This window comes from Aquarana catesbeiana, linkage group LG01, assembly GCF_042186555.1.
Source record: "Aquarana catesbeiana isolate 2022-GZ linkage group LG01, ASM4218655v1, whole genome shotgun sequence".
Taxonomy (NCBI): Eukaryota; Metazoa; Chordata; class Amphibia; order Anura; family Ranidae; genus Aquarana; species Aquarana catesbeiana.
The window spans coordinates 776,207,546-776,221,613 of record NC_133324.1 but is presented as its reverse complement, the minus strand read 5'-3'; the positions used below and the strand labels follow the sequence as shown (position 1 = coordinate 776,221,613).

At 37.2% G+C, this 14,068-nt stretch overlaps 1 long non-coding RNA gene across 2 annotated transcripts in view; it reads left to right on the top strand.

Annotated features, from left to right (window-relative positions):
- Positions 1 to 14,068, top strand: part of LOC141113377 (uncharacterized) — a 64,491-nt gene that overhangs the window by 37,404 nt on the left and 13,019 nt on the right. For both annotated transcript variants that reach the window (XR_012236767.1, XR_012236768.1), the window contains one exon: positions 10,258 to 10,468. This is a non-coding gene — a long non-coding RNA (uncharacterized lncRNA). The remainder of the gene's footprint in view (positions 1 to 10,257; positions 10,469 to 14,068) is intronic.

Below are 14,068 nucleotides of genomic sequence, written 5' to 3'. Positions count from 1 at the left end.
AAAAATCATAATCATAATTTATTAATACTTTGCTAACTATATAACAAGCAAAAAAAAGTATACAAAGCTGTACTATCACTTCCCACAATAAAAAAACACTCTATGAATGGATAACAGGCAGATGAATGAAAGGTCTGCCTTGTTCATTCGTAAAGAACTTTCATTTGAGAGAAGTGATAGTACAGCTTTTATGAATAAAAACAGGGGTTCAAAAAAGGAGGGCATAGTTGGGATCCATTGGGCGGCGTGATATAGATCGTTGGACATTTTAAACATTTTTTTACTTTTTTTAATAAAGGAATTGTCAAAAACTGTCTTTTGTGTTTTTTTGACACTTTTTTTGGTGAAACTCATGATGCCCTAGCTTCTGCTGGGCACCCTCATTGTATTATTATCACTGTGTAACTGGCAATCATCTTCTATCCTGAATAAAATATTGTAGACTAAAAAAAATATATTGCAGATAGATCTATGGAAGTAGTAGTAGACTGGGAGTGAAAAAAGAGAGGGTAGAGCAATGTTGGTACAATGGGCAATGGGTACATCTTTTCTTTTTGACATAATTTTGATAATTTGTTAAACATAACTAACCAGGTTTGCACCAAATATAGAATAAGGACACTGTTTAAATTCATCTTACTGTATATAATTGTTGATTTACTAAAGGCAAATAGACTGTGCACTCTGCAAGGGCATTTGCTCCAGAGCTTAGTAAATAAGGGGAAATTCTGGTGATTTCCATTATTCAATCATTTGCAGCCCAATTTTTTTTTTCTTGCATGTGATTGGAAATTCTGTGCAGAGTGAAACTTCCCCTCATTCACTAAGCTCTGGAGCAACTTCACTTGCAGAATGGACAGTCTATTTGCCTTTAGTACATCCACCCCTGTTTTTCATCAGCATAGCTCTTTAAATAATATCCATATAACAAGAGTGATTTTTTTTCATCCTGTAACACGTCCATGTAATACGGTACATTTATTTTATGTGGCCAGAGTGTTGATGGGACAATAAATGCAGTGTACTGTGGAAGTGAAATTGCTCAAGCTATGTAAAAGCTCATTTTATTTGGCTATATAATATCCTTTTTTTGGCAGGCTCACCTCTCAGTCCAGCCTTTAGATCACATAAATTAAAGTACATCCAAAGCCTGTATGGTTCTTAAATACTTAAACTGGGGAAATTATAATCTGATTTAGGGTAATCAGTGACCAATAATGTTAATGCAACATGTGAATAAAGCAAAATTAACAGCACCAAATCATGTTTGATTTGATTTGAGCATGAGAGAAGATAAATATTGTTTTAAAATGATGGGGTCCTGGCACTTGCATTAAAAAGTGGCAAGTTCTTCTTTATTTATATGCTACATAAACACCATTTATTGTGGTTTATTTTACCTAGGTATATGCAGGTTTGAATGGCTTGCCAAACAAGGATTTTTATCAAGGTAAGACTGGAGTAAGCCCCTCTCACTGAGATATGTGTATGTAGTGCCTTGTTCTCTGGCAATTCATTTATGCTTAAAATCCATAAAAAACTCCCCAAGGAAAAATAAAGCCATATTGAAATCACCAATAAGAGGACAGAAAAAAACAACAGATTGCAAGATTTTCTTATAGGTAATCACATACATACTAGCTATACTAATTGTATCCATACTTATCATCATCATATTATAATAATTTGATTTAGGGATTTGATCTCATTTTGAGGCAAAATGAAAATCTTTCTTCTCATGCAGAATTTACTGGGGTGTATCGTTTTATCTTTCTTTGAGCCAATACAGGTAAAAATGGGGATGGGGAGAGGCTGAATATGATGGAAAATGCCTTTTATTTAACCTTGTACAAAGATGATCACTAACAACAGAAAAACATTCTACATGATGGTCTACTACTTATAGGGCACATGTGCTCTTTAATACCACACTAATAACACTGGAATCTTGCAAATACAGTGCTAGCAACAGAAGAGACTGGTGCCACTCTTAGGTATCCCATAGATAAGGCTTTTTTTATTTTTATTTACCCAACGGGTTTAAATAAAAAAAAAAAAAAAAAATGACTCGACACCCTGCTTTTGGCCAATTATGGCTCTCGCAGCAGAGCGTGCTGTTATTGGTCAAAGCATGCAGGTCAGGTGCATGCTTTGGCTAATCATTAGACATCAATGCACCTCGATCTCGCAGTGCATTATGGGGCGTTCTGCAGTGCTCGAATTTGCCGCGAACGCCCCATAATATTCACTGTTCAGCGAACGGGCGAGCACCCGATGTTCGAGTCTAACTTACGTTCAACTCGAACATCAAGCTCATCCCTACTCAGGACAAAGTGACACTGTTTGTGCAAATGGCCTTCCTCTAACCCATTGATACTCATCTCTCCAGCCATCACTTGCTTCTCCTTCCTCTACCACATAATATGCAGTGATCCTGGGTATGGGGAAGCATTTGACCTTTCTTGAGACAGTGCTTAGGTCTGGTGGAGTAATGCATTGCCCAACTACTCTCACATGATGAAGGGGGTGAAGTTATTGCTCCCTCTAGGATCCAGTTACAATGGAGGAAAGAGCAGTGGAGGATCACTGAAAAGATGAGTATCGGTAGATTGGGGCGTTTTTTAAAAGTACTTTCACTTTTCCCAGACAATGTATCTTGCTAAAGTCACTTTCTGCCTGCACATATGGTCTGTATTCCTTGGGTATAGTTTGTTTTCTGGACCTGCCATATTCTATTTTATCCTTCATCAAATGCCTGAGACTCGAAGCACACAAGTCCTGTAATAGCTGGTACAGAAGTGGATGTCATGGACTCACCTCAGGTGCAGTATCATTTTGCAGCCTGTGACACTCACTTGTCATTACATGTAGCAGTAAGGATTCCCCCTTTGATGCTGCAGCTGAAAAAGAAGAAGTCCTTGATTTTACGTGTGGGGCCACCACTTAAGAAAGAAAAATCGCTAACTGATTATCGGAGAACTCGTCATTGTCCACCCATTCTTTAGTAATTATTTATTTTCATTTTTATTTTATTGATTAAAGAAGTGTCCCACGTTAAGCCCAGGAACACTTGCATCCCCTTTCTCTGAAGAACCATTAACATGACCATAGCTGTCTAATTCAACAGTACTTGTGCATAGAGGCTGCTGCAAGGTGCTTATAGCTCCCTCTCTTGTTACCGTTTTCTAGCAATCCCTAGAAAGCAGCTGTGAAACTCTATGTAAATAATGACTTTAGTTTCAGAAGTTGGATGTGCAGAGCTGCAGAGTGTTCTTGTGTGCAATAAATCTGTCCAAAAACTTATTAGCTGGAAATAATGCTTTTTTTGATTGGCTGACAGCTCACTGTCATAGCATAGAACTTATATTATTTACCTTTTGGAATATTTTGAGAATAATTTCCATTAAATAGCAATACAAGGACATATCAATCTATAAACAAAAGCATCAGCTGATAAAGAGGGAATAATCTGTTCATCCTATGTGCACCAAATGGAGAGATGTCCCTGGTTGTTTGTACTCTACTGGACAGGTGTGATTGTTTCAACATAGGTGACTACTAGATCTGCATTTGTATTTGGTGGCACAAAATGAATGTTAGAGCATTAGACAACCCATTCTCTGGAGATTGAATGCTGGGGACCAGCTGTCACACACATATACAGAAAGAGAAGTCACACATCTAAAAATACACTGCTATACACAGCACTATTTACCTAAACACCAGCGATAGTACTTCATAAGATACATGGTCTAGTATATATATGGGAGCTGGTGTAATGTTGCAGATTACAGCTGAAACAACTCCTGAGAGAAATATGTTGTCTTTCAATAATGAGTAGTACATTTGTTTCCCAAAAAGAACAATGCTTACATATCAAGCTTTTAGACAATATAAGCATTTAAACCAAGTTTTCTGATAGGATGTCTCTACAGCCAAACGCATCAAAGAATATTACATGTAATGTATGGATCACAGATGTTTTCAGTATCTCCTCCTGCCAAATTCTGTTTTATAGGAATGTTTATGTGGCTAATAGTGTGTTAAGTAGTGTACATATTATTCTAACTGTATCCTCTTACATGAAGACTGCACTGGGGACCTTCACTGGAACAAGTTACTGTGAATTAAATAACTGCAGCATTCACTTTTGAATAATGACAAAACTACAGAATAGGGTTAAGGTTTTTATTAAAATTATATAAATGTGAAAAAACTTTCCACGCTATCCCTGTGTATAAACCATCTATTACTCATAGGAAGCAGCTAGCACCACTATGCATCCAACCACCTGTACAAAATGCAATAAATATATATAGTCACAAAAAAGTGCAGCACACTGCTTCAATAAAGTGCATTTAAATGATAGCACTTTATTGAAGGAGCGTGATGCAGTCCACTAGCCCGAACCTTTGAGAAAGCCCATTGGGTGCTATGTGCGAGGTGGGCGGTGACGTAATCACGCTGGGACTAGGTGGAGCTGTGTATGCAGAAGATTGTATTGTGAAATGCTCATTTTTTTTTCTGAAATGTGAGTAGATTTTATATGGAAATAATTACTTTTTAATAGCAATTTGCACTATGGTTCTTTCCTCTTGCCTTCTATATGATTGACATCACGCTGAGAGCTGCTGAGAGCCACAGCTTTGGAGTGTATAGCCAGTGGGAGCGGTGCCACTTATAAGACTGCAAAGTGCATATAGACCTCCTTTAATTAGTGAGGTCCATTCAAGCAGGTGAGAAGACACCCATAGGTGGGCTGAAGGGCACTGTGGTGATCAGAGGCAATTACTGAAGAGTTTCCAGTGTATGGGACTGCACTTTTTGTTACGGACATTGTATCATTTATTGATTGACTGTATATATTTTTAAAAGAAAAGATGGAGACACATAAATTTATTATATATAGATGATTTTTACACTGTTTTCAGATATTTATTTATGCATTATAATTTGAATGCACTTTATTGAAGGAGAGAGCTGCACTTTTTTGGGACAATAATTATTAAAATTACATTTCACTTATTTTAGAATAAATACTTTTCACTGTGACTACAGTCTAATATTTAAAGAGGCATGTTTAATTTCTAACTTGAAGTGAAAAAAAAAAAAAAAACCACCAGTGGCACCACCTAGCAATAACCTCTAGGTACCTAGCTGTGAGACTATTCATAGTAGTAAAGGGACAATTGTCAGGCTTAGAGTGCAGAAGGGAATGGGTGGAGACTCTTGAGCAGGAAATTGGTTCAATATTTCCAAACAATAGTGCCTTGCAATTTGGGGCACCAAGGAGGCATTTTTGGACCAGCAGTAATTAAGGGACTTTTTTAGTGCATGTTCTCTTTAAAATAGTTATGTTTTAATTAACCAGAATTATATTTGTAGGGCAAATTATACGGGATTGTCTTGTCTGGAAATAGAGAACAGGTCCTGTCATATCCTAGCTATCTGTAAACACCCATGTATTGAACAGTGATCAGGGTTAACTTATTCTACTGGCTTCACACTTAGTGTCTAATTTGCTTAAGCTGGCCTTGTGCTTAAAGAGAGTAGTGTTCAATTTTCCTTTCCATTAAAATGGTTTACATGGTTGTACATCCATGCATGTATGCTTTCACAAAGGCAAATGGGTTTAATAAAACTAAAATAAACCTTTCCATTAGCCACAGACCACATATATAATACATATTTATTTTAAATAACTGGACATAAAAAATTATAAATGGTTCCCTTAAATTCAATAAAATAGCTTTAAAATCAGTTTTACTTCATTTGAAAGACCAGTGCTTACTTTATTCATGTACCTTTGCATTACTACATAGCAATGTATACTTACAGCCAGTGCCACAACCAGACTCACTATGCACTGGGTGCTTAATCAGTATGTAAAGGAAAAGTAGGTAGCATCATAATGCAGTAATAGGACAGCTCCTTTATTGATTTCCTAAAATAAAAGGAGTCTGTTGCCATCCTGTTACACAATTCTCAAAGCATGTTATAAACTAAATGTGTAAATTATACAGGCAATCACTATTTATTACTAAAGAGGGACATGAATGAAGGTGACTATGTATTTGATATGATTAGAAAATGTTCCCTACTGCAACAACACAACTTTTCATATAAAGACATGATTGAAAATTGAAAATGTCAAAGCTATAAACCACCCACTACCCAGAAAGGCTTCATTGTGTCTGTAGAATTAATAAAGGGGGCACAACTATTTGGGCCCACTTTCCTGGGATTGCAGCCACCCCAGCCCATTTTTCCTTTAATAGCGTATAATGACATTTGTTTTAATGTAAATATAATTGGTACATTGTCCCTTTAAATATGCAGATAAGGTATCCAATTTGACCTAATCAGGATTCCTGGAAGTTTCTTGAAAACGCTATATATGGGCTGCACGATTGGGGAATTTCCTGCAGTTGGCAAAATAGCAGAAAAGAGCTCCCTCCCACCCTGTCACAAGTGCTTTTTGTGGTTGGATCATCCCAGATTTCTGGGGGAGACGTTTTATTATTCAATGGTAATCTGTGGTTAAAGCTGCTAGAGTTCTGATAATTGAGCAAAAGATTTTGATGTATTATTCTGTCAATAAAGTTGTAATAAAATATTGGTTATTGAGTTGTTTGAATATGATATGTAAAAAATAAAGTGCTACGGCCATTTCTTGCCAAGTATTTGCCTTATGTTTTATTTAGTGGTTCTATTTAGGGAACAGTATGGTTAGGGTGAGTGTGACCTGCAATCCCAATGGCTTTCTGGAGGGGCAACTAAATTATATGTGTTGCCATGTCTGCAGTGGAGCTCACCAAGCCCCGCAGCTCATCAAAATATGAGAACTGAAAGTGCTCTAATGACAACGCCCAGAACAGGTTAAATAGCAAGCATCTCCACCAGCCACATCCAGCATCTGAATTCAAGTAGATAACTGGATAAAACATTATTTTTTAACTAAAGCATTGTATATCAAAACCAATTGGAATTTTATTTTAAAGTTAAGTTCAGTTTTCTCTAGTTTAACACCTTTTTTTGGAATCAATTGATAAACTCCATTTATACATTTTAAATAGTTTAATAAAAATTGATCATAAACCTTCATAATTTCCCTTTAATGAGTGTTTTTATTTTATAGTATGTTTAACGAAAAATTGTAAGCATTAAATTCAAACTTGAATTTAGTGTTTGTTACATAAGTATATATGTTTAACGGCATTGCAGAGTTGCTTCTGTATATTTATATATTATATTTACAGCATAAATACAGCAAAGGTTATTAGAAGCAATTATTTCATTTTGGATTTTCCATCACTTTCTCAGTGACAATGGTCGCCAGCAATGATAGAGAAGGCAAATCATTCTAGCAGTAATATACACATCAATAAAAACTTTACAAGGGTTTTAAGACTTTCATACTCTTTTCAGTAGTAAAAAAAGTTTTGGCTTTAGATATACTTTAAAGTGGTATTAAACCAAAAATGTCATATATCGCAGCTTATCAATCCTTAGATGTGGTGGCTGCATCTTTTTTTTAACCTTTTTTTTCTCTGTTTTCCCCTGGTGATCTGGCCAGTAACACACCTCCTGTATTAGAGTGCACTCTGGACAAAGGAGTACAGGGGCAACTTTGGACAGCAGTCAGTGTGAGTAGTGTTAGATGTACTAGAAGATTTCGATTCAAATTGAAGCCAAACTCCAGCTAACAGTTTATAACAATTTTTACAGCAAACTTTTTTTTTTTCCTTTTTGGATAAAGGTTTTACATATATTATTAAAAACAGATCATTGTATGCACCCCTGTCTGTAGTAAATGATTTGTCTCATCTCTGTAACTGCTAAATCTGCAGGAGAGCTTGTTCTTTTGTAAAACAACAGACTTACTGAGATCACCAGGAAATAATAAGGGAAATAAAAAAGGAAACTATTACAGCCATCACATCTAAAAATTGGTAAGTAGCAATATAATAAATTATTGCTTTTTGGTTTAATACTATTTAAGTCCTTCTACTGGTATAGATATCATAAAAGAACTCTGAAGAATAGGAAATGGAATTATTAAACATGCAGTAATTTAGGCAGATGTAATATGATCAGTAAATTCATCAAAAAAGTAAAAAAAAGTGGACTGAATGGTGAAGTGGGAGGGAAAGCATGCACAGTTTGGAGTTCCTTTTGTTATGTTTCAAATATACATATTTTTTACTTGAAACAATCACTATTAGACAATATGACAGATTGAGAGAAAACATTCTAGAGTAGAAATGCAGCATGGAAGAAGTCTTGGATGTAAGAAATGTATGTGATAAGCTAAGGAGGATGTGGCACAATATTTGTAAATTTAAGAGCACATTTTGAACTGCGAAAAGGAATAAGATAGGAAGTTATGACTAAAGCAGCTCATAGGTGAGTCATTTTTCATTCAACCGGGTGTTTGAAAGTGTGGATGGGGGAATCCTCCATGCTGAGCTGCATTCTAATGCCCCGTACACACGGTTGGATTTTCCGACAGAAAATGTTGGATCGGAGCTTGTTGTTGGAAATTCCGTGTGTAGGCTCCATCGGACATTTTCCATCGGAATTTCCGTCACACAAAATTTGAGATCTGGATCTCAAATTTTCCGACAACAAAATCCGTTGTTGTAAATTCCGATCGTGTGTGCACAATTCCGACGCACACAGTTCCACGCATGCTCGGAATCAAGCAGAAGAGCCGCACTGGCTATTGAACTTCCTTTTTCTTGGCTCGTCATACGTGTTGTACACCACCATGTTCTTGACGTTCAGAATTTCCGACAAGACTTGTGTGACCGTGTATATGCAAGACAAGTTTGAGCCAACATCTGTCGGAAAAAATCCATGGATTTTGATGTCGGAAATCCTATCGTGTGTACAGGGCGTAACAGTGGGGAGACTTCCCTGCCATCAAAATACACTGATCAGCACTGCTGGCTATAAACGGTGGCCTTGATCAAGCTGGGAAAATCCGACAGGCTGGTTGTACAGAAATCGATCAGCAAATCGACTTCTGTACAACCAGTCTGCCCATACATGGATCAAAATTCAGCTGGTTCCTGGCTGAATTTTGATCCATGTATGACTGACTTTTGTCATCTAGTGGCTACAAAGCATGGATTGTTTTTACTCTGCAGTATGAATTAATAAATTGAATTAGGAAAAAGCTGGTGAGTGCTGGGTTAGCAGTTCATGTTGGGCTGGACATTTGCCATTGAAAACTATAGACCACAGCAGCTCCAAATGCAGGTTGACGTGGTGCTGTCTGTCAGTAAATAAGATAGGAATCATTATTAAATGCATTGCAAGTAGACTGGAATTTGAATGAACTAGATCAGTTTGGCTTATTCTGTTTGGCAAAGAATAACATGTTAAATTCAAATCTATCTTGTAATGGTCTACTACAGTACAGTGACTTCCGATTGGCTGTTGTAGGTAATTCTGCAGTTAGCACTTTTTTTGCTTGCACTGTTTATTGAGTATAGCCATATGTTGCTTATTTTAGAATCGTAACAATGTCAGCATTTTTTTTCCCAGAGATTCTGGATACACTGACAGATGAGCAGAAAGCTATAGAAGGAAATAATAAAGAGCAAACAAATGTGAACATCAAATCAAAAAAGATTTATTGTAAAGTGTAATAGGTACACTTAAAAAACTGTAAAGTAGTATTTCCATTAAGAACATTTGCACATCACACCTTGCTTTTCTGTTTTGTACATGAAGCAATGCTCACCTATTCCATATTATGCCAATGTTACCGATCAGATTATATAATTAATCTCATTATTGCTTCTGCTGACAATACATTGGGGTTGAAATTTCATTTAGCAAAGTGAATGTCCAGTGTGCTTAATTAATAAGGTGAAACGTTGTCCACTTTAATCTTTCAATCATATGCAAGTGGAATCCCCAAAAAATCACTCTGAAGAGAAGCAGCTTTGGGGGACGGTTAGCATCGAAAGGAGTAGCCTGCAGGAGCGAGGGATAAGATAAGTAAAACTGTTTTTTAAGGTACTCTAGACAAAAACTAACGTTTATCCCTTGCAATGCAGGGAAACCCCACTGCAAGGATAGTTTGGTAATTTTCCCAGAGTTCAGCTCAGTTTTAACTTGCTGAGTAACTGGTCTGGTCTTTACTACTTAAAGTGGAACTTTAGTCAGAAATATATGTCCTTTTGCAGGTATAGCTATGAAAAAAAAACCTTGCTCTGCACATGCTCAGTTGCTCTCTATTTTTAGGCACTGCTGAGTTTGTGGGGGCCGATCTAATGACAGCCTAAAGTGGAATTAACCCATCCTATCCTTTACTGGCCAAGGAAACTGCTTCTGTTTGATCAGCAACTGCCATGATGCTGCACATGTGATCAGTTATGACACCAGCCATTTGCTGGTTTGACAGTTTGGTTGAGGACACAAGCAAATATGACAGTTAGCAATCCCAGCATTCCAGGTTTGTAACTGTTTTTTGAAACCGTTATATCGATGCAATTAAATTTAACAATGTGATAAGTGTGGTGTCAAACGCGTGATAAAAATGTGAAATGTGAGTATGTATGTGCAGCTGCCCCTTTAAGTGAATGGCCAACCTTCAAACCACAATATAAATAAAAAAGTTACGTGCTACTATGCCACTTCAATACTTCATATAGATGAGAATCAATACAATATATAGAAACATAAATCCATAAAAATCTCAACACATCAAAGTGTATAAAAAAGTCCCATAGGAAATATATATGTATATAGCCCTTTTCAAAATTCTCCAGTCACCGTGCTTAAAAGTGTGAGGTGTTTAAATCTCCTTCCATTAGTGCGCCACAACAGTGCGTACAAAATGCACAGTCACCAACCATAAATATTTAGCACGCCTCATTCCAGGAATGTAACTGTTTTTTGAAACTGTTATATTGATGGGTTTAGTTCCAGTTTATGATTTACTGCTGTTCAGGGGCTCTGGGCTTCAGCAAAATGGCAGCCTCCAGCAAGAAGAACCAGGAACAATGCTGGAGGTAATTTATAGCACACACCAATTCTGGTTGCATAATTATTAATGTGGAATGTATGTTCCTTGCTAGAGAACATTATTTTTTAACAAGTCGGTATAGGTAAAGTTTGTACCTCAGTGTGTTATAGAGTGATAGGAGCCCCTGGCAACAGAATGCTGTACTTCTCATATGTGGAGTATAAGAATTATATAATTTTATGTGTGCTAGATCCTTTTCATGTTCTGCCAACATTTTCTTCTAGTTGTGATTTTTATAAATTTATACAAATTTATATATAAAAAAATCTGTGACATTTGCTATAGTATAACAGTAAATTATGTCCTGTATGTCACGTAAATAGAATAGCATTAGGGAAACAAAAATTATGAAGGGCATCCTCTATGTAATTTTTCTCTTACCATGACAGATCACAAATAAACATGTATAGTTAAAGTGGTTTTAAAGGCTCAAGATTTTTTACCCTCATGCATTTTATGCATGAAGGTAAAAAAAAAACCTCCTGTGTGCAGCGGCCCCCTTAACATCCTCCCTAATACTTACCTGATCCCCTCTTGATCCAGCGAGAGCTAGCTTCTCCCAGGTCTCTCATTCTTCATTGTCTGAGACAGCAGCAGGAGCCATTGGCTCCTGCTACTGTCAATCACAGCCAGTGAGCCAATGGGGAGAGAGTGGGGGCAAGACCGAGCCACAGTTCTGTGTATCTTATGGATGCATAGAGCGCGAACTTGGGGGCACTTGCTATTGGGGGCACTGGCTGAAGAGGAGTTGCCAGGAGCGCCGGACCCCCAAAAAAAGGAGGACCGGGGCTGCTCTGTGCAAAGCCACTGCGCGGAGCAGGTAAGTATGACATGTTTGTTATTTTTTTTTTTTAAATAACCTTTAATGTCACTTTAATAGGTATATTCTGCTACATTATACATTTTGATGGACACTCCTCCTTTCTTCATACATAATAAAAGAAAATCTTCAGTGAACCTGTCGTAGCTTCAGCTAACCACGTTAAGAGAAATTGTATTTTAAAATATTTACACATTAATTTGATTGCTTAGAGCAATAACTAATTGCATCGCTGGTATGATTTGTGCATATATATATATCTATCTATATATATATAGATAGATATATATATAGATCTATATACAGTGGGGGCGGAAAGTATTCAGACCCCTTAAATTTTTTACTCTTTCTTATATTGCAGCCATTTGCTAAAAGCATTTAAGTTAATTTTTTTCCTTATTAATGTACACACAGCACCCCATATTGACAGAAAAACACAGAATTGTTGACATTTTTGCAGATTTATTAAAAAAGAAAAACTGAAATATCACATGGTCCTAAGTATTCAGACCCTTTGTGCTGTGAGACTCATATATTTAATTCAGGTGCTGTCCATTTCTTCTGATCATCCTTGAGATGGTTCTACACCTTCATTTGATTCCAGCTGTGTTTGATTATACTGATTGGACTTGATTAGGAAAGCCACACACCTGTTTATATAAGACCTTACAGCTCACAGTGCATGTCAGAGCAAATGAGAATCATGAGGTCAAAGGAACTGCCTGAAGAGCTCAGAGACAGAATTGTGGCAAGGCACAGATCTGGCCAAGGTTACAAAAAAAATTTCTGCTGCACTTAAGGTTCCTAAGAGCACAGTGGCCTCCATAATCCTTAAATGGAAGACGTTTGGGACGACCTTCCTGGAGCTGGCCGTCCGGCCAAACTGAACTATCGAGGGAGAAGAGTCTTAGTGAGAGAGGTAAAGAAGAACCCAAAGATCACTGTGGCTGAGCTCCAGAGATGCAGTCGGGAGATGGGAGAAAGTTGTAGAAAGTCAACCATCACTGCAGCCTTCCACCAGTCGGGGCTTTATGGCAGAGTGGCCCGACAGAAGCCTCTCCTCAGTGCAAGACACATGAAAGCCTGCATGGAGTTTGCTAAAAAACACCTCAAGGACTCCAAGATGGTGAGAAATAAGATTCTCTGCTATGATGAGACCAAGATAGAACTTTTTGGCCTTAATTCTAAGCGGTATGTGTGGAGAAAACCAGGCACTGCTCATCACCTGTCCAATACAGTCCCAACAGTGAAACATGGTGGAGGCAGCATCATGCTGTGGGGGTGTTTTTCAGCTGCAGGGACAGGACGACTTTTTGCAATCGAGGGAAAGATGAATGCTGCCAAGTACAGGGATATCCTGGATGAAAGCCTTCTCCAGAGTGCTCAGGACCTCAGACTGGGCCGAAGGTTTACTTTCCAACAAGACAATGACCCTAAGTACACAGCTAAAATAACGAAGGAGTGGCTTCACAACAACTCCGTGACTGTTCTTGAATGGCCCAGCCAGAGCCCTGAATTAAACCCAATTGAGCATCTCTGGAGAGACCTAAAAATGGCTGTCCACCAATGTTGAACATCCAACCTGACAGAACTGGAGAGGATCTGCAAGGAGTAATGGCAGAGGATCCCCAAATTCAGGTGTGAAAAACTTGTTGCATCTTTCCCAAAAAGACTCATGGCTGTATTAGATCAAAAGGGTGCTTCTACTAAATACTGAGCAAAGGGTCTGAATACTTAGGACCATGTGATATTTCAGTTTTTCTTTTTTAATAAATCTGCAAAAATGTCAACAATTCTGTGTTTTTCTGTCAATATGGGGTGCTGTGTGTACATTAATGAGGAAAAAAATTAACTTAAATGATTTTAGCAAATGGCTGCAATATAACAAAGAGTGAAAAATTTAAGGGGGTCTGAATACTTTCCGTCCCCACTGTATATATATATATATATATATATAGATAGATAGATAGATAGATAGATAGATAGATAGATAGATAGATAGATAGATAGATAGATAGATAGATAGATAGATATAGCATGTATTTTGAATGTATACAAACCCAAATATTTGTAACTATGCATGTTTGTACTAAAGGGGCAATAAACACTATATTTATTTCTAAGCCATGTTATAACGAAATGCCCAAGGTAGGTGTAACGGAATGAAGTTATACAGTTCAGATTTTGGCCACTTATATGAAACAAGG